The 20,977-nt window shown below is 42.0% G+C and overlaps 1 pseudogene; it reads right to left on the reverse strand.

The window, feature by feature from the left end:
• The window catches only part of LOC130038117 (COP9 signalosome complex subunit 3-like), a 107,582-nt pseudogene extending 103,898 nt beyond the window's left edge, over window positions 1-3,684 (reverse strand).
• Window positions 3,685-20,977: the final 17,293 nt, after the last annotated feature.

Consider the following 20,977-nt stretch of genomic DNA (forward strand, 5'->3'; position numbering starts at 1 on the left):
CTGCTCTAAGTTTTATGATCTCTTTCCTTCTGCCTACTTTGGGCTCCTTCTGTTGATCCTTTTCTAGGATATTGAGCTGCGAAGTCAAGTTGTTTATGTGCATCCTTTCTTCCATCTTGAGGTATGCTTGCAGAGCTATAAATTTTCCCCTTAATATGGCTTTCGCTGCATTCCATAAATTCTGGTAGCTCTTGTCTTCATTCTCATTTGTTTCCAGGTATCTTTTGATTTCGTCCTTGACTTCCTCCCTGATCCATTCTTTGCTCAGCATTGAGTTTTTTAGTTTCCAGGTGTTTGATTTGGTTCTCCGTGTCTGTGTGTGATTCATTTCTATTCTCAGTGCATCGTGGTCTGAAAATATTGTTGCTAGTATTTCTATCTTCTTGATTCTACTGAGGTATGTTTTGTGGCCTAGCACACAGTCTATTTTGGAAAATGTTCCCTGCACATTGGAGAAGAATGTGTATTCTTTCTTTTTGGAGTGTAAAATCCCTGTAAAGGTCTGCAAGTCCTTTCTCTTCTATTTCTTCTTTCAAAGCCAACGTTTCCTTGCTGAGTTTTGTTCTTGTTTATTTATCCAGAGTTGATAGGGCAATGTTGAAGTCTCCAGCTACTTTTGTGCTGCTAGCAATGTCCTCCTTAAAATCTGTTATCCATTGTTTCAAGTATTTAGCTGTTCCCTCGTTAGGTGTGTATACATTTAAGAGTGTGATTTCTTCCTGTTGTACGTATCCCTAGATGAAGAGAAAGTGCCCTTTGCTGTCCCTTCTAATCTTTTTCAATGTGAAATTAATGTTGTCGGATAATAGTATGGCCACCCCAGCTTTTTTGAGGGAGTTGTTTGCTTGCAGGTTTGTTTTCCATCCTTTTACTTTGAGTCTGTTTTTGCTCTGATTGTTCAGATGAGTTTCTTGTAGACAGCAGAAATTTGTTTTCTGTTTCTGGATCCATTTTGCCACTCTCTGTCTCTTGAATGGTACATTTAGGCCGTTGACATTAAGGGAAATTATTGTCATAGGATTTTGTGCCACGTTTCTGTAGGGGCTGGTTGTGTTTCTAAGTTTTTCCTTCTTATCCTACAGGAGCCCCTTTACCACTTCTTTTAATTTTGGTTTTGAGTCTATGAAGTTCCTGAGCTGTTGTTTATCTACAAAATGGTGTATAGTTCCATCGAGTTTTAGTGAGAGGTTAACTTGATAAAGTATTCTTGGTGAGGCATTCATTTCATTTAGCTTTTTCACTATATCCCGCCATTGCCTTTGGGCTTGGAGGGTTTCCTCTGATAGATCTTCTGTAAATCTAAGAGGTGCTCCTTTGAACATGATTTCATTCTTTGACCTTGCTGCTTATAGTATTGTGTCTCTGTCCTTAGCATCCATCGTTCTGACTATGATATATCTTGGAGTGTTTTTATTAGGGTCTTTTTTTGCTAGCACCCTTCTGGCTCCTTGGATCTGTATGTCTGCATTCTTTAACTCTGGGATCTTTTCGGCAATGATTTCTTTGATTGTGGCTTTTTAATTGGGACTGCCTCCCTGCCCTTCTGGTACTCCGATGTTTCTAATGTTGTTCCACTTGGCGTCATCCCCTAGGTCTCTGATTCTCCTAAGAGCCATTTTGAGATCTTTTTCCATTGCTTGTTTTTCCCTATGAGGTTTCTGTTGTTCATCTTCAAGCTTACTGATCCTTTCTTCACCTGCACTGATCCTATTACTAAAGACACTTACTGAGTTTTTAATTACTTCTACCGAGTCCTTTATCTGTGACACTTCTTTCTGTAGCTTTTTTGTTTCTGCTCTCATTTCTTCCTGTATTTTCTCGACTAACCTTTCTATTGTTTCTTTCCCTTCTTCTTTTAGTTTTCTGGCTATCTCTTCCATTGATTCTTTGAGTAGGTCCTTGAACATCCTCTGCATTTCATCCCAGAGTTCTTTATTGGAGAGAGCATATTTGTATACGACCCCAGTTGAGGGTTCTGGAACATTTTCTTCGTCTTCACCTTGTAGTGGAGATTTGCGTTGTTTCTTCATGTTGTTTTGTCTAGTGGTAAACCCCTGGAATTCACCAGCACTGTTCACTCTTATTATGGTAACGGATTCTGGATAAGGCCGGTCGCTGGTGGACACCCTTCTCTCTTTCTAGGGTCTGAGGATCTTTTCTGGCATTTTTTCTCTTTCTTATAACTGGCATCTAGTGAAGGTTTGTAGGAGGTGTTCTATACAGCTTCTATTGTGTATTAGTCTTTTGTTAGACTTGGAGTAGGCCAGTGGATTATTATTGTATTATAGTGTAGGTGGCCGGAATTTTCCCCCCACAGAATTTGATGGCAAGGGCTGGGGTGATGGTCCACAGTGCTGGGGATGGAAAATATAACTGCGGCTGCCACTCTGGAGAAGGCCACGCCCACTTTCGGGGAGGTCACGCCCACTTGCAATGGAGACCACGCCCCTGCAGTAATGACCACGCCCCCAGCCAGTCAAGATGCTAGTTCACAGACCTATTGGGGGGTCGGCGATTACATGGACCTGCGCTCCCTGATGAAGTGGCTCAGGCTGCCGGAGGGGCCCCTGCCCGTGGCCGGCGGTGGCGGCTGGGTTTCTGGCTCCCCTATTTTTCTCTTTTAAGGTCCAGACAACTGCACATGACTTGCCATATCTTGTAATGATAATGGTAAAATGCCTTTGCTATCATTGAAATATATTATTCTTCTTATAAAGAGAGTACAGCATTGCTTCACTAGCTCCATTTTATTATTTATAGTAAAAGTTTCACTGTGCTTCTTCACCAAGTTGTGGAGTTCTGAGGAGTTCTTAGTTAAATAAACATGAAATAGAGCATGGTATGCATTGCTAAGAGGCTTAATGAATCTATCCATAATTCGAGACATATGTTTTTCCTTTGCCAAGTAATATTAATGAAAAGCTATTGTACTTTGCCAAGTTATGTTAATGAAACTAGAGCACACTTTGATAGGATTCCTACATGACATGACTGAGCACCACAGCAGGAGCACTTATAACCTATTCATAAAAATAGAGATCTCTTTCATAGTTCTTTAGTCTGGTATAGATCACTATCATAGTAAATCAAAAGTGCTTTGCATCATAGAAGCCATTTTTCCAACAGATATCCATTATGCCCAAGTTATATGGAAGGACATGCTTAAAACTTCTTACCATGGTACTGGAGGTCTAGTATAGCAGGTAAGAGTTGCCTTGCATCTCTTTCTTGGTCCAAACTCTGGCATCCCATATGGTTCCTAAACCCACCAAGAGTTGTTCCCTGATAGTAGAGCCTGGAGTAAGCCCTGAGCAGAGCTGGGTGAGGTACCAAATATTTTTTTTTTGCTAGAAAACAAATCTGTTTGAAATCAGTATGTACTAAGGTCAGCTGATTTGTACTCATCTGCATCTTATCTATGGCTTGCTTAAGGATGCCAATACATCATGGGGGCAGTTATCTTTCCAGGAGTGCATTAATTATCTCTTGGTAAAGTCCAGAAAAAGTGACTGTTGGTTATCGAATTTACTTTCTATTGCACGTATTGATAGTTTGAATCTGTGAGACTATAATTTCAAAATGAGGAACACTGGACATAGGGAATTTAAAAATGAAACACCAAGGATGCTGTTGTACATTCAGAGCTCTGAGTGCAGTCCTCAAATGGGACAATTTCTCAGCAAGAATTTCCGCACACCCTCACAAAACTGAGTCATCTGCCCTTGAAAGCAGAACAGTCAGGCATTGTTTACAAATTGCTTCAGAGCAGACTCCGCAGGTGGTTAAAGCAGAGGCAGCTTGTTTTCTTTGACCAATGAATGTTATGTTAGCTATATGTTTTCTCTGAATATATTTAATTATGTTAAAGAAGCTTTATTTGTAGTGTTTTATTATCAAAGGCTATTGGATTTTGTCAAATGTATTTATTGTGTCAATTTAGATAATCTTGTATTTTTCCCTTCTTTGTATTAACGTAATATATTAGAATAAATTTCACATTTTGAAATACCTAAACAACAGCTTAATAAATTTCTCTCATTCATGATTTGTGATTACTGTACTATTTTTCCGGTTCTGACATTTTAACATTTTCAGAACAAATAATGTTCTATAGTCCTTGATATGTAGTTTAGATATGTCATCTTTATATTTAGTGCCAGAGTAATATTGAACTATATAATAGTGAATTACAAAGAATCAATGAAGCCAAATAATTATTTTTGCACGTTGATATTTTGATTTCTTATTTTTATTTAATATTAATGTTTAAGATATTAATATACAGTTACATCCCACTAAAGTGCCTAAGACCCTTCAAAAATTACCCAATTTTATGTCTACTGCAAACTACCATTCACTATGCTTCTTCCTCCCCCATCTGGAATCCTATGTTTTGTACACCAAGGCCAAGCTTTGTCATCATTTGATGCAGTCTTTAACCATGTTTTATTTCTTTATATGTCACTGGTAAAAAAGATCATAAGGCTTCTGTTCTTCTCCCTTTCGCTTAACAAATTTCACATAATATTTTCCAGTTGCTTTCAATTCGAAAGAAACTGAAAATGTCATTTTTATAACTCCATAGTATTCAATTGGACAGGCATATCACAGCTCCCTTATCCATTGATTCATTGTTAGGCATTTGGATTATATACATATCCTTGATCTTATACTAAGTGCCACAGTGAACATATATGTGTATAATTTTTTGTAGGAGTACTGCTATTTATTCAGCCACTGATTATCTGATTGAATTGGGCATGAACTCCACCTTAATTTTTTTAAATTTTATTTAATTTTTTTCTTTTTATATTCATTTATTGAATCACTGTGGGAAAATTTACTAAGCTTTCAGGTTTAAGTCTCGATCATACAATGATCAAACACCTTTCCCTTCACCAGTACTAATTTTTCACCACCAAGAACCCCAGTATACCCCCCTCCCACCCCTCCAAATGTCTATGAGACAGATGATTTCTACTTAACTCTTCTATACATTGATTACATTCATTCTTTCGACAAAAGATACACCATTATTGTTTAGAATTTCCCCCCAACAATCAGAATTGCTGAAAAGGCATTGTGAAATATTTTGTTTTCTATAGCTGGTCATGAAAATCATATAATATCACGCGGCCACTGTTTTGGATTTCTGCAAAGAGCCAGCTAATTATAAGATTGCTTTCTGTGTGTCTGGTGTTATGGCCGTGCCAGAGAGCCACTCGTGGGGGGTAACTCGTGAACTTGATAGGGCGTAAAGGACGTACCAGTACTGCTCCCTTTCCCATGAGACTGCAGTTGCTCCGTCACCGCCGGCTCCTGGGGGGGAAGGCGAAAGGGAGCAACACCCTTTCCATCCTGGGGAATCACGGCACTGTAGTTTAACGCATGGTCCATTCACTTTTCTTCTGCAAGCTGCTGGGCTCTGGACTAAGTCCTTTTGCCTCTGGAGCCATGGCCGTGCCAGAGAGCTGCTTGTGGGGGGCAACTCATGACCTCAGTAGGGCGTGAAGTATGAGCCAGTACTGCCCCCCTTCGCATGAGACTGCAGTTGCCCCGTCACCGCCGGATCATACCTGGCCTTCCAATAAGCTCTGAGCCGGCGGCCACCTTTTATGCAGTCCAGATGCATTTCTGCCAAAAGTCGCTGGGTTTCAAGATTTGTTTCTGAGTCTCCGGTATGATGGCCATTAATCAGCTTGATCAGGAGCCAGAGAGGTCATTTTTAGGCGGTGACTCGGGGTCTCATTGGGATGGGGAGAAAGTCAGCTCCACCCCCATGTGGTGAGGCCCCATGAGTCTCCTCACTGCAGGCCCAAACCTGATTATCCCGTGGCCTCTGGAGGATGGTGGTCACCAGGCCGCCACGGGGAACAGGCCAAGACACAAAACCTATTCCCACCTGGAGTGGCCCAGTGCCAGTAACCTACTGCAGGAACAGGACACATTTCTGCCAAAAGCCTTTGGGTTCTGAGATTCGCTTCTGAGTCTCTGGGATCATGGCCGTTAAGCAGTTCGATCAGGAACCAGAGAGGCCATAACTCCAATTATATAGCTGAGCCAGAGGTGGTTTGTGAGTGTGTCTCCCACATACGTAACTTTTGGCCGTTTAATTTCTTGGTAAACATTTCCTCAAGTTTTGGGGGTCTAGCCAAAGGCACAGCAGCAATGTTGGGGTATCTGAATGTCTGACGTTGCCATCAGGCTGCTGATGCACTCACCTCATAGGTACAGATTGACCTGATGGTGGCACCATACCCCCGGTGTATAATGTTTTTTAAAATCAATATTTTATTATTTTGGGGAAGATGCCAAAAATATGAAATCATGAGGTGATATTGTTAGCATGAAAGCAGATTTTCCTGTGCTGGTGGGTTCTTGAGAATTGTATAAAATATTTGCATATAAACCTCAAAAGATTGAAAGTTAGTTTATTGTACAGATAAACTAAATGGGTTATGATCACTCCCTAGATATCCAGGCCTGTCTTTTACCTGTGAATGACATCATTATTCCTGTCCCTGTTGCTGTCTGGTCCCATGAATGACTTCCCTGTCTGGTCCTATGCAGTCTAATTATTTCCAGTGAACTATGTCCTTGTCCTGTCCCTGCACCATTCTCTCTATCCTGTGTAGGGTTTTCCCAGCCATATACATGGCCACATGCATGTATATGAGATCCCAGTGCTCTGTACCCATTGCTGGGTCTCTGAACTGTACCCCAGAAATTCCTTCCATCCTCTCCTACGTTTTCTGTAATCTCTGCCATGGCTCCGTGTGAGCTTTCCTGGGTGTTTTATCCCTGCCTAAACCTGAGATTTCCTGGGTATTTGAGCCCTGACTGTGTTCTGTTCCTGTCTGGGCCTAGGCGGCCTGTCTGTACTGGTCCATGTTTCTGAGGCTGACAGCCCAACCTCAGAGAGTCCAAAGAGCATGTGCTCACAGAGATGGGGAACTTGTAGCTTCCTTTTATCTGGGCGGGTCCCAGACCCACTCATCATATTATCTATTTTTATGGGTTACATGTACCATGGGTGAATATTTAAAGTGACCTGGTGTTCCATACTTCAGGTTCTGCTGAACTATTCCCCATTCAAGAGTGGTTACCCTAAATTCTTTTAGGAATTGGGGTGAAGGTCCATATTCTGAAACTGATTCATTTTGGCATGTGGTCCTTAGTCTAGCTGGGGATTGTAGGGTACTACTCCTATTCCCTAAATAGAGTGGTGATGTAGGAGCCAGTTTCTCAGAAGGCTCATCAAATGCTTATTGGATTTCCAGAACTCTGAAAAGAGAGACATGGTAAGACAAGCAACAGCTGAAAACCATTTCACTAAGACCATGGAACACTGCAGAAAGTGAACATAAATCCCTTACACCCATAGAAATATATAAAAGAACTATTTACAAGTGAAGAACACATTAACTAGTGGCCTTGAAGAGATATTTCAAATTGTCAAGATGTTGTGCTTCATACTTCTTGTCCTTGTGGTTCATGTTGGAAGTGAGAACAACTATCTGTCTGACCTAGGATTTAGTCATCAGTTCTTTTTTAAAAAAATTATTGAATCAGTGTGATATCACTATCACTGTCACTATAACCCCATTGTTCTTCAATTCGCTCGAGCAGGCCTAGTAATGTCTCCATTCGTCCCTGTTACATGCAAGTGTAGCCATTCGTCACTGTCACATGCAAGTATCACATGTAAGTGACATACTTGGGACTCCTTCAGGGTCAGGGGAATGAGGACCATTCATTGTTACTGTTTTTGATATACCATGGGTAGTTTGTCAGGCTCTGTCGTGCAGGCGGAATACTCTTTGTAGCTTGCCAGACTCTCTGAAATGGATGGAGGCTTTTGGGGCAGCTTCTAAACACCTTTACAGGTATTCCTAGTCAGGAATATAAGCGGGTGTGATACTCTCAGTAGCCTGACAGGTTCTCTGAGAGTGAGAACTAGAGAATAAGGGGTCGTGCGGCCATGAATGCATCCGGGCGATTGGTTTTATTGCCTCTGGATGGCCATTGATAGGGTTACATGGAAGTTTGTGGGTGTAACTGTCTAGCTATTGGAAGGTGGGGGAGCTGGATGGAGGAGGCCCAGACCCGAACCGAGCAGGCTTGGAGATCTCAGCCCCGGGTCTCGCACACCTGGGTTCCTCTGCCAGTTCCTCGTTAAAGCATGTGGAGAGTGGTCTCCAGTATGGCTTTGGCTGGGTTCCAGAGATCTTCAGCTATCGGGGCTCTGCTCGGGGCAGAGAGGGAAAGTCAACCCTCCCACCTCCAAGGGGCCCCAGTGAGGACAGTCAGGTGCGGGGGCAGGAGACTTCTGTGATATAGTTACAAACTTTCATATTTGGGTTACAATCGCACAAGGATCAAACACCCATCCCTCCACCAGTGCACATTCCACACCACCAATATCCCTAGTATACCCCTGCCTTCCCCACCCTCCCACTGCCTACGTGGCAGACAATATTCCCCATATTCTCTACTTTGGGGCATTATGGTTTACAATACAGACACTGAGAGGTCATCATGTTTGGTCCATTAGCTACTTTCAGCACACATCTCCTATCCCGAATGATTCCTCCAGCCATCAATTTCTTAGTGATCCTTTCTCTATTTTAGCTGTCTTCTCCCCTCAGCTCATGAGGCAGGTTTCCAGATATGGAGCAATCCTTTTGGCTCTTGTATCTACTGTCCTTGGGTGTCAGTCTCATGTTATGTTCTTTAATATTCCGCAAATGAGTGCAGTCCTTCTGTATTTGTCCCTCGCTTTCTGACTCATTTCACTTAGCATGATACTCTCCATGTCTATCCATTTATAAGCAAATTTCATGACTTCATCTCTCCTAACAGCTGCATATTATTCCATTGTATAGATGTGCCAAAGTGTTTTTTGTTTGTTTTATGAACAGATCTTTATTTTTAATTTTTTTGTGAAAACCATGGGGTACAGTTGTAGATTTACAAATTTTTGTGCTTGGGTTTCGGTTATACAATGATCAAATACCCATCCCTCCACCAGTGCCCATTTTCCACCACCATGTATCCCAGTATCCCTCCCACACCCATCCCCCCCATCCCACCCAGCCTCTGTGGCACGGCATTCGCTTTTGTTCTCTCTCTACTTTTGGGTGTTGTGGTCTTCAAAAGAGGCTTTGAGTGGCAAACATGTTCAGTCCATCGTCTACTTTCAACATACATCTCCCCTCCTGGGAGGATCCTCCAAACACCCTTTATTTGGTGCTCCCTTCTCTGTCTGAACTGCCCTTTCCCCTAGAATACCCGGCTGGCCTCTAAGCTATGGAGTAATCCTCCTGGTGTTGATCTCAACTATTCTTGGGTATTAATCTTATATTTTGTTACTTTATGTCCCCCTTTGTTGTTACTGTGTTTGGCATATCGAATACCTCTCGGTAGCTTGCTGGGCTCTCTGAGAGGGGTGGAGGAATCGAACTCGGGTTGGCCATGTTGGCTGCTTGTAAGGCGAACGCCCTACCCGCTGTGCTATCGCTCCAGCCCGGCAAGCTACCGAGAGTATTCGATATGCCAGACACAGTAACAACAAAGTCTCCAATGGAGACGTTACTGGGCCCGCTCGAGCAAATCGACGATCAACGGGAGGGCCTTATCCCCCAGATGAATGTAATATTTCTATGTCTATCCTTCTCTTTCTGACTCATTTCGCTTAGCATGATATTTTCCATATTGTACCACTTGTATGTAAATTTCATGACTTCATCTTTTCTAAGAGCTACATAGTACTCCATTGTGTAGATGTAACAAAGTTTCTTTAACCAGTCATCTCTTCTTGGGCACTCAGGTTTCTTCCAGTTTCTGGCTATTGTAAAGAGTGATGCAATGAACAAAAAAGTGCAGATGTCACTTCGACTATACGTTTTTGCCTCTCTGGGATATATTCCCAGGAGTGGTATCGTTGGGTCAAATGGGAGCTCAATTTCTAATTTTTGGAGAAAGGTCCATACTGTTTTCCAAATGGGCTGAACTAGTCGGCATTCCCACCAACAGTGAAGGAGTGTCCCTTTCTCGCCATATCCGCGCCAGCATCGGTTGATATTGTTCTTTTGAATGTGGGCCAGTCTCTGAGGTGTGAGATGGTATCTCACTGTGGTTTTGATCTGCATCTCCCTGATTATTAATGATGTAGAGCATTTTCTCACATGCTTATTTGCTATTCGGATTTCTTTTTTGAGAATTTTTCTGTTCATTTCATTGCCCCATTTTTTGATGGGGTTGGATGTTTTCTTCTTGTGGAGTTCAACCAGTACTTTGTATATCCTTGATATCAACCCCTTGTCAGATGTGTATTCGGCGAATATCTTTTCCCATTCTGTAGACTGTCTTTGTTTTTTGGTCACTGTTTCTTTGGAGGTGCAGAAGTTTCTTAGTTTAAGATAGCCCCATTCATCTATCTCTGTTTTCACTTGCTCTGCCAGTGGCGTGGTATCTTTGAAAATACCATTAGCCTCAATGTCATGGAGGGTTTTACCAACTTTTTCTTCAATGTACCTTATGGTTTCTCATCTCATGTTGAGGTCTTTAATCCATTTTGATATGGGCTGGAGCTATAGCACAGCGGGTAGGGCGTTCGCCTTACACGCGGCCAACATGGCCGACCCGAGTTCGATTCCTCCGCCCCTCTTGGAGAGCCCGGCAAGCTACCGAGAGTATTCAATATGCCAGACACAGTACCAACAAAGTCTCCAATGGAGACGTTACTGGGCCCGCTCGAGCAAATCGACGATCAACGGGAGGGCCTTTTCCTTATTACTTTTGTACATGGTGTTAGGCAGAGTTCTGAGCCCATTTTTTTGCCATGTAACCTTCCAGTGATGCCAGCACAATTTGTTAAAGAGGCTTTCCTTACTCCACTTCACATTTCTTGCACCTTTATCAAAGATTAGATGATCATATGATTGAGGGGAGATGTCAGTGTATTCAACCCTGTTCCATTGGTCTGCAGTTTTGCCTTTGTTCCAGTACCATGCTGTTTTAATTATTACTGCTTTGTAGTAGAGTTTGAAGTTAGGGAGGTTGATTCCTCCCATTTTCTTTTTCCCAAGAATTGCTTTAGCTATTCGTGGGGGCTTATAGTTCCATATAATTTTCAGAAGTGTTTGCTCCATTTCTTTGAAGAATGTCATGGGTATCCTTATAGGGATTGCATTGAACTTTTGCAATGCTTTTGGTAGTATTGCCATTTTGACAATGTTAAGTCTCCCGACCCATGAGCAGGGGATATCTTTCCATTTCCTCATGTCTTCTTTTATTTCCTGAAGTAGCGTTTTGTAGTTTTCTTTGTACAGGTCTGTTACTTCCTTAGTTAAGCTGATTCCTAGGTACTTGATTTTCTGGGGTACAGTTGTGAACGGGATTGTTTTTTTCATGTAGCTCTCCTCTCTCTCACTGTTTGCATATAGGAAAGCCATGGACTTTTGGGTATTGATTTTATTGCCTGCAACTTTGCTATTCAAGTCTATTGTTTCTAAGAGTTTTTCGGTGGAGGTTATTGGGTTCTCTTAGTCATATCATCTGCGAATAGTGAGAGCTTGATTTCTTCCTTTCCTACCTGAATGCCCTTAATATCTTTTTCTTGCCTAATTGCTATTGCTAGTACTTCCAGTACTATATTGAACAGCAGTGGAGAGAGTGGGCCTCCTTGTCTTGTCCCTGATCTTAGAGTGAAGGCTCTCAGTTTTTGCCCATTGGGGATGATGCTTGCTGTAGGCTTGTGGTAGATGGCTTTAACTATGTTGAGGAAAGTCCCCTCTATACCCATTTTGGCTAGGGTTTTCATAATAACGGGGTGCTGGATCTTGTCAAATGCTTTCTCTACATCTATTGATATAATCATATGCGTTTTATCTTTTCTTTTGTTGATATTGTATGGTAACATTGCTTTGTCCTTCTTCCACAAGAAGCTTAGGTTTATCTGGTTACACCCATCAATCTGGTTACACCCATCACAGTGCTCCTGAAGCACTTACACTTCCATTGTGTTTATCTGTAAACAATCTTCCCTATGCTCTCCTCCCCAACCAGTTAATCAGCTTTCCCCTTAATCAGACTTTGTTAATTTGTAAGATCAGATTCCCAGAAATCTATGATTTTATATGTATGAGTGAAATATTGCCTTTCTCCTCTCCTTATGCCTTATGAACAGTTTACCTTAAAGTAATATCCTTTTTGTATAGATACAGGAAGACCGTTAACATTATGCTTTGTAACTTAGGATTTGATTGGCTTTGAATATTTTTCACTCCCAGGCTTCTGCTTTCTCGACTTAAGCCCCAGTTGCCCTTAGTTCCTAACACCACAAAAGCAGGTTCCCAAGGAGGGACTGAATGGACCCAGGGCAAGCAGTGAGCTACCATGGCATCGAAATGGGCCAGGCCAAAGTGACATGATTCTTAACTATAAGTGAAGAGTTTGATCATAGACAAATGCTGTCATGATCTTAGGTAATGACGAGACTAGGATCCTGCTGGGGGTGGGAAAGACTATCTGGCCTGAGCACTGTAGTCTGAGATCGAGATGGCCCTAGCAGAGCAATTCTATAAATTTAAGATATTTCTTACTGTATACATACAAAATGATTTATATTATATATGCTTATATGCTTGTCAGAAAAGGAGAAGAGAGACAAACCCTTGGGATTCCGCTCTAGGGTGGATCCTCCTGCTGAGAAAGGATCTGTCTTAGTGGCGGCTTTCCCTGAGGCTAAGATTTCTACCCGTATTGATTTCTACCCCTATTGATTGTGACCATACCTATGTGTAATTTTTCCCCCAATTCCTCTTGGAGAGAGATACAATGAGACTGTAGATTGGGCACTGGGAGCAGAGACAGAAGCAGAGACAGACAAGAAAGACTGGTGTAGATGGAGAGAGGAATGGAATAAACTGCTACTAATACCAACCAGCCTGGTCCTCGTTCCTTCCTTCGCCTGACCATCGCCATCGTCCTCCCCGGGGGAAGAAGGGTGAGATTACCGAACGCGGGAAGCGGGAGAGATAGAGCCACCACCGTTGTGTACCGTGCCCCCCTTTTATGTGTGAGTTTACACAGATATGATGGAATATATTGATTGATTTCCGAACGTTAAACCATACTTGCATCCCTGAGATGAATCCTACTTGGTCATGGTGTATGATCTTTTTGATGAGTAGTTGGATTCTATTTTCTAGTAGTTTGTTGAGGATCTTTGCATCTGTGTTCATCATGGATATCGGCCTGTAATTCTCTTTCTTTGTGGCATCTCTGTCTGCTTTTGGTATCAGTGTGATATTCGCTTCGTAGAAACTGTTCGGAACTGTTTTTGATATTTCAATTTTCGTGGAAAAGCTTAAAGAGGATTGGGAGTAAGTCCTCTTTAAAGATTTGGAAGAATTCATTAGTGAATACGTTCGGGCCAAGACTTTTGTGCTTGGGGAGACTTTTTATTACAATTCCATTTCCTTGGTGGTAATAGGTCTGTTCAGGTATTCCAAATATTCTTGGTTCAGCCTTGGGAGTCTGTAGGAGTCTAGGAATTTATTCATTTCCTCGACGTTTTGATGTTACGTGGCATAAAGCTTCTCAAAGTACTCCCTGAGGATCCTTTGAATTTCTGTAGTTTCTGTTGTAATGTCCCCTTTTTAATTTCTGATTCGGTTTATTAGGTTTTTCTCTCTCACTTTCTTCGTGAGTTTTGCTAGAGGCTTATCGATCTTGTTAATTTTCTCGAAGAACCAGCTCTTGGTTTCATTGATCTTTCAGATTGTTTTTTGGATTTCCATCTCGTTAATCTCTGCTCTGAGTTTTATTATTTCCTTCCTCCTGTTCGGGTTGTGCTCCTTTTGTTGTTCCTTCTCCAATCTCTTAAGCTGTGAGGTTAGTTTATTTATGTGGGCTCGCTCCTCCTTTCTGAGGAATGCTTGTAGAGCTATTAACTTTCCTCTTAAGACAGCTTTTGCTGTTCCCATAAGTTTTGGTAACTCGTGTCCTCATTTTCATTCGTTTCTAGGAATCTTTTGATTTCCTCTTTGATTTCCTTTCTAAGCCACTTATTGTTCAATAGCGCACTGTTTAATTTGCAGGTGTTTGAATTAGTTTTCTGTTTTTGTGTGTGATTTACTTCTAATTTCAGCGCATTGTGGTCTGAGAAGATTGTTGATACAATCTCTATCTTCTTAATTTTATGGAGGTATGTTTTGTGGCTCAGCATGTGGTCTATCTTGGAGAATGTTCCATGTACTCTTGAGAAGAATGTGTATTCAGCTTTTTGAGGATGAAGTGTCCTGTATATATCTACTAAGTTCCTTTCTTCCATTGTTTCCCTCAGATGAAATAAGTCCTTGCTAAGCTTGTATCTGGTTGATCTATCAAGAGGTGACAAAGTGGTGTTGAAGTCTCCCACTATTATTGTGTTGCTATTGATGTCTTTTTCCAATTCTATGAGTAGTTGTTTTAAGTACTTTTCTGGTCTCTCATTAGGTGCATATACATTTATTATTGTAAGTTCTTCCTGTTGTACAGATCCTTTGATCAATAAGAAATGGCCTTCATTGTCTCTTATGACCTTCTTCACTCTGAAATCGATGTGATCTGATATTAGGATGGCTACCCCAGCTTTGTATGGGAGCTGTTTGCCTGTAGGATTGTTTTACAGCCTTTGACTCTGAGTCTGTGTTTGCTTTGACTATTGAGATGTGTTTCTTGCAGGCAACAGAATGTTGGGTTCAATTTTCTAATCCATCATGCCACTCTCTGTCTTTTAATTGGTGCGTTTAGCCCATTGACATTGAGAGAGATTTTTGTTATGGGATTTTGTCCCATTTTTCTGTTGAAATTAGGTGTATTTGAGGAGCCTGTCTTGCCTTAAAGTAGCCCATTTAGTTGTTCTTTTAGCCATGGTTTTGAGTCTATGAAGTTCCTGAGCTGTTGTTTGTCTGTGAAACTGTGTGTTGTTCCTTCTGTTATGAATGAGATTCTCGCTGGGTAAAGTATTTTTGGAGAGGTATTTATTTCATTGAGTTTTTTCACTATGTCCCACCACTGTTTCCGGGCCATGAGGGTTTCATCAGAAAAATCAGCTGTGAATTTTAAGGATGCTCCTTTGTAAGAGATTTCTTTCTTCGATCTTGCTGCTTTCAGAATTTTGTCTCTGTCTAAGGTTTTGGTCATTCTGATCAGAAAGTGTCTCGGGGTATTTTTATTCGGATTTCTGCTAGCTGGTACCCTTCGGGCCTCCTGAATGTGGTCACAAGTTTTCTTCAGCTCTGGAAACGTTGTAGCAATGATGTCTTTGACAATTTCTTCTTCATCAAGATTTTCTTCCTGTCCCTCGGGACTCCAATAATTCTTATGTTACCCCTCTTGGCTTCATCATGATCTTCTCTTGCCATCTGTTCCCGAACTGTAAATCTCTTTTCCATTTTCTGCTCTTTCCTGGAGAGTCTCTGAACTTGATCTTCTAGCTCACTGATTCTGTTCTCAGCAGCTGTTACTGTGCTGCTGATGCCTTCCACTGAGTTTTTCAATTCGCCTACCAGGTTTTTCAGGTCTGGCATTTCCGATTGCATTTTCCTCATTTCTGCCTTCCATTCCTTTTGTCTTTTTTTGGCATTGCTTTCCATTGTTTCTTTTATTTCCCTAAGCATCCTTAGTAGCTCCCTTCTGAATTCTTTGTCAGAGAGGTTGTCTAACACTACAACACTGTTGGTGTCTTCTGGGCTAGCCTCTTCAATAGGAAAGTTTGGTGGGCTTTTGCATTGCTTTACCATTGTGACCAGTGTGGTTTAGTCCTTAACGTGCACTGTTACTATTCTGGTTGAATGAAGAGAGAGTTCCTGGAGCTGTTCAGCTTTGTTGCCTCGAGATGGGCCTCAGTTCCCCTCCCGCGCAGATCAAGGGGGAAAACCGGCTATTCCAGGGAGTCAAGGTAGCTGCGCATGCCCTGGGGGCAGGCTGTACCTGGTTGAATGAGGAGAGACTGCCAGGAGCCATTCAGCTTTGTTGCCGCAAGATGGGCCTCAGTTCCCGTCCGTGCAGATCATACTGTTCCCTCTTATGGTGGGAAAGGATTTTGGATAAGGTTGGTCAATGGTAGGCACCCTTCTACCTTTCTGAGTCTGACCTTCTTCTCATTCAGGCGTTATTCTTTGTTTTATAACTGACATTGAGTGAAACTTTTGGAGGAGGTGCTATTTAGTACTGAGCTTGTACAGCTATTTTCAAGCAGGACTTTTGTTGGAAATGGAGTAGGCGAGTGGGATGTTGTTGAATTGTAGTAGCAGAGGTGAGAAATTTTTGGTTGGTATTAGGTGACAAGTTGTGGGATGAAAGTTCTGAGTGCTTAGAGTGAGCGATACAACTGCGGCCACGTTATTGGCGGCCCCCCCCCAGGAGAAGGCCACGCCCACCATGGGAGTCCACGCCCCCTTCCTGGTGGCCACGCCCCTAGCCCGTCCTAGGCCACTCCCACCCAGGATCCTGGAATGGAGGAAGGGTGGTGGACAGTCTCCCCTCTGGGCTTTGGTGGGAATCGGCAGTGTGCGACTGGGGGCAGGAGCGGCTCCCGGCTGGGTTCCCCCTACCCACCTGGAGGGGAGGGGTCGATCAACTGGTCGGCGAGTCCCATGGAGCTGGACCCGTGGCGGTGTCTCCCCGATGAGCTTCGGCAGGAATCAGCGGCGTGCGGCTGGGGGCTGAAGCAGCTCCCGGCTGGGCTCCCCCCCAATTTTTTTTTTAACCAGTCATCTGTTCTTGGGCACTTGGCTGTTTACAGATTTTGACTATTGTTAACAGTGCTGCAATGAACATATAGGCACAGATGTCATTTCTACTGTGCTTTTTTGCATTTTCGGGAGAGGACACTAGGAAATGGAGACGCATCCCCTGTACATAGATAGGGAGGATTAACATTACTAAAATGGCAATACTGCCCAAAGCACTATACAAATTTAATGTGGTACCTATCAGGATACCCATGACATTTTTCAAAGAAATAGACAAAACACTCCTGAAATTCATGGAACAATAAACCTCCATGAACAGCTAAAGCAATTCTTTGGGGAAAAAAGATGGGTAGTATCACCTTCCCTAACTTCAAACTATACTACAAAGCAGTAGTAATTAAGACAGCATGGTATTGTGCTATAAACAGATCTGCAGACCAATGGAACAGAATTGAATATTCTGTCACAGACCCCCAAAATATATGACTACTTAATCTTTGACAAAGGAGCAAGAAATGTGAAGTGGAACAAGGAAAGCCACTTCAACAAGTGGTTCTGGGAAATTTGAATAGCTACCTGCAAAAAAGTGAACTCTGACCTCTGTCTAATGCCAGGCACAAAAGTCAGATTAAAGTGGATTAAAGTGGTCAGTTTTGTAATCAGCGATTGTTATTATATGGGCAGGGTCTCTGGAGAGGTTTCCTATGTACTTTTGGACATTCATTTTTCTAATGCCCTTCTTGGTGGCAGTAATACCGTATCCACTAGAGTTGGTTTGAAGTTTTCAAAAGCAACACCAGTTCGTGCTCTATTACAGTCTCTGTCCTCTTGTTCCTTGTTGCGATAGACTGCCAAAGCCACTTTCAATATTTCTCCTAGCCTAACCTCTGAACCCATTCCTAACCTTTCACATTTTCTCCTTATATTTGGGGTAGCCTGTATAATCAATTTTTCCTTAAGTATTAATTCAAAATATTTAGTATCAGGACTTAAGTTTCTGTATTTTTAATAGTCTCCGTGACTAAAGACTTTCTAAAAAGATTGTCAGTGTTTTTTCTGGTTCCCTTTCAGTACTGATCAACCTAGCATAATAAAGTGGTTTCTCTCTACTTCTTGTTAGTCTGTCTATAATGCAGCTCAGAAAGTGTCTTAGATGTCAAGCACCACCTGGCTGATTAAATCTCATCCTGAGCCCATAAGAGGGACTGCAACAGCCCCTTTTGGGTAAGTTTCTTTTGTCAAATGATCTTCAAATGAGTCTTCATTATCCAGGACACTATTTTTTTTATTCATTAAGTTTTGAGAACATAGCATTCTTTAGTTCCATGAGTCATTAAGGGATATCCTCTTGTACTACCTTAAGTTTCTTGCTCCTTTTCCAGTCCTCTCTCTGATAAGAAAACTTCAATCTTTCATTTGGGCTAAGATTGAGACTCAGTGCCTGCATTAGAAACTCTTTTCTGATATCTGAAGTTGCCTTTCCTGTATCTGTACACAAATACAATCAGAAATAAACTGATAACAATGCCTTCTATCATTCACCAGGCTCAGCATCTGTAATTGTTGAGTGGGTGAGCATCAATGAATGAAATGTCTCTGTGCCTCTCTGGTCAATAAACCTCTGAAGAGTGGGATAATAACCACGTTTCCACTGGCCCTGAAGCCATTTTCTTGTAGGTGGCATCTCATGGACTAGGTGGTATCTCATGGACTAGGAATAGAAGTTCACTTCCATTTTACACAAAGTTTTGCTTGATTTGCCACTGCAAACTCACCAATTAATGCAACTATTGGATGTGAAAGTTTTTTTTACTTTCATCCTTGTTCAATATCTGATCTGCACTCGGTGAAGAGCTCAGTTCTGTATGTCCCATACACAGAATAGGTCCTCATCCTCTGGATTCAACAAACTGTAAGCAAGCTTCTGGATGCTTTCCATGAATGATGGTGTCAAAGATTTAAAATAAAATGCCCTTAACTTCACTACCTGGGAAATCTCTGAGTATTCATGGAAACCTGATTTATTTCTTATAACGTTCACGTGGGTAAACTTCATTTCCATCTGGAAATTCTGAAACTGGTTTCTGGGATGTCCCATCTAGTCTGAATACTGCAGTCATGAATAGACATGAAGATTGCCCTCCTGGGACAAAACTAAACTGGTAGGCACTGGAACTGTCCTGTGCCCAAAGTACTCAAGCCTGAGTTTCCTTATCTCTGGGAACATGACTCAATGCCTTTAGGACAATGCCCATGGGGTGCAGCCGTGAACAAAACAGAACTGAGCTTGAGTGCTCAAGACACATTCTCAAAACTACACCGTGATCTAAAAAACATCTTCCAAATAATACTTCAGTTTCGGAATACACCTCCTTGTTATTCCATCTGTGAGAATACATCCATGAATTCAAGCAGAAAGTTCATGCTTCTGCTTCTCCTGATTTCGACTGGAATTTATGAGAGCAATCACCATCTGGGAAAGTTGAAAGGTATATACCCTTGTGCCTGAGGCACATCGCTGGGGCAGTGTCTGCAGAATTTCCCTCTTGGAAGTCTTAATTCCACTAGTTACCTCTAGGAGGGAGTCAAGAACTGCAACCCCATACCCGTGGACATCTCTATGGATGGTTGGGGGGAGTCATTAGAAACTCCTGACTTAGAATCCTGATCTGTACATGTACCCTCAATCCATTTCTCTAGTGGGATTCAAAACTATCCTAGTTCTGGAAGCCACCACCAATCCGTGACTGATAGCAGAAGCTTTTCCTTTATGGGCACTGCACAAAAAGCTGTATGTGGTGTGGTGGACATATAACCACGACCTTGTTTGTGCTTGAAGATTCACACTCTTGTGGAAGCTCTCTCAGTGTGAGATGTGAGTTAGGCAAAGTCGCAAGACCTGCATGCAAACACTGAACTCACACCCTGTGTCTGGAGTCTCCATTAGAAGTTATTATGCTAAAAACCTGAAATCTGCATGTATCTCTAACCTTGGCAGCCAAATCCAAGACTGGACGAGGAGCCACCTTGCCAGCATTTGAATTCCCAGGAGAGCATGGCTAGAAACTGCTAGCCAATTATTAGAGAAGCATTTCACCTTTAAAGTTAATTCTTTTATCAGAACAGAACCATACATCATTACCTTTTGTTCAAACATAGATCTTACTTTTCTTATTTTTCTCATGAACAGAGACCCTACCACATCTTCTGAAAAAGCGAAGCATGAACTAACCAATATTTTTCTTTGTGCAAAGACCCAACAAAACTTTTCCTTTGTACACTTGTGACTGTCATTCATCATTTTCTTTCCAACGACATAACCTGAACACATTCTACCTTTGTTATTTAGTAAGCACTGTAGCACTCTCCTCCCGTTGTTCATAGATTGGCTCGAGAGGGCACCAGTAACGTCTCCATTGTGAGGCCTGTTGTTACTGTTTTTGGCATATAGAATACGCCACGGGGAGCTTGCCATGCTCTGCCGTGCAGGCAGGATACTCTCTGTATCTTGCTGGACTCTCCGAGAGGGATGAAGGAATCAAACCCATGTCGGACGTGTGCAAGGCAAGCACCCTACCCACTGTGCTATCGCTCCAGCCCATTTAGTAAGCATGGAGGTAAATTCCAAAACAATTTTTCAATTGGGACTAACAGCTTTAACAAACTTTACTTTTAGACCTGAGATTCAAATGACTGCATCCTACCCAAGAATGCAGGCAAAATCTACCACTCCTGTACAGAACTAGAAACAAAGTAGCAAAACTTCTTATCCTGGGAAAAATACAAGAAAACATTTTAAAAAACTTCCTTCCCCATTCCCCCCACCTTCTGGTAAGTGTGGCCTAAAAATGCCACTACACTTAAGACCTTTTCATAGGTATATTGACCCAGGCTAAAGGCTTGGCCACTAATGGCCTATAGTCTTATAAAACTACATCCTTTGATACATTCTTTTCAAATGCATTTCTTTCCAACTCCAGGGATTAAACAAAACTGTAAAACTGAGCAGCAAAGTTAGTACCAGGAGAAAATCTTTTCCATGATCTTTGAATTAATCCTTAGCCACTTAAGAGGTTTTTCCAATGGGGGATAATAACTTTGGCCTTAGCTAACAAACTCACATGCTGGAAGAGAAGGGAAAGGTCTAGAATACAATTACTGAGTATGATATGCTTCTTCAGTTCTCAATCTACCCAGGGATCTGAATTTTTCTGTATCTATTGGTTTTGAGT

This window comes from Sorex fumeus, unplaced genomic scaffold, assembly GCF_029834395.1.
Source record: "Sorex fumeus unplaced genomic scaffold, SorFum_2.1 ptg000073l, whole genome shotgun sequence".
Taxonomy (NCBI): domain Eukaryota; kingdom Metazoa; phylum Chordata; class Mammalia; order Eulipotyphla; family Soricidae; genus Sorex; species Sorex fumeus.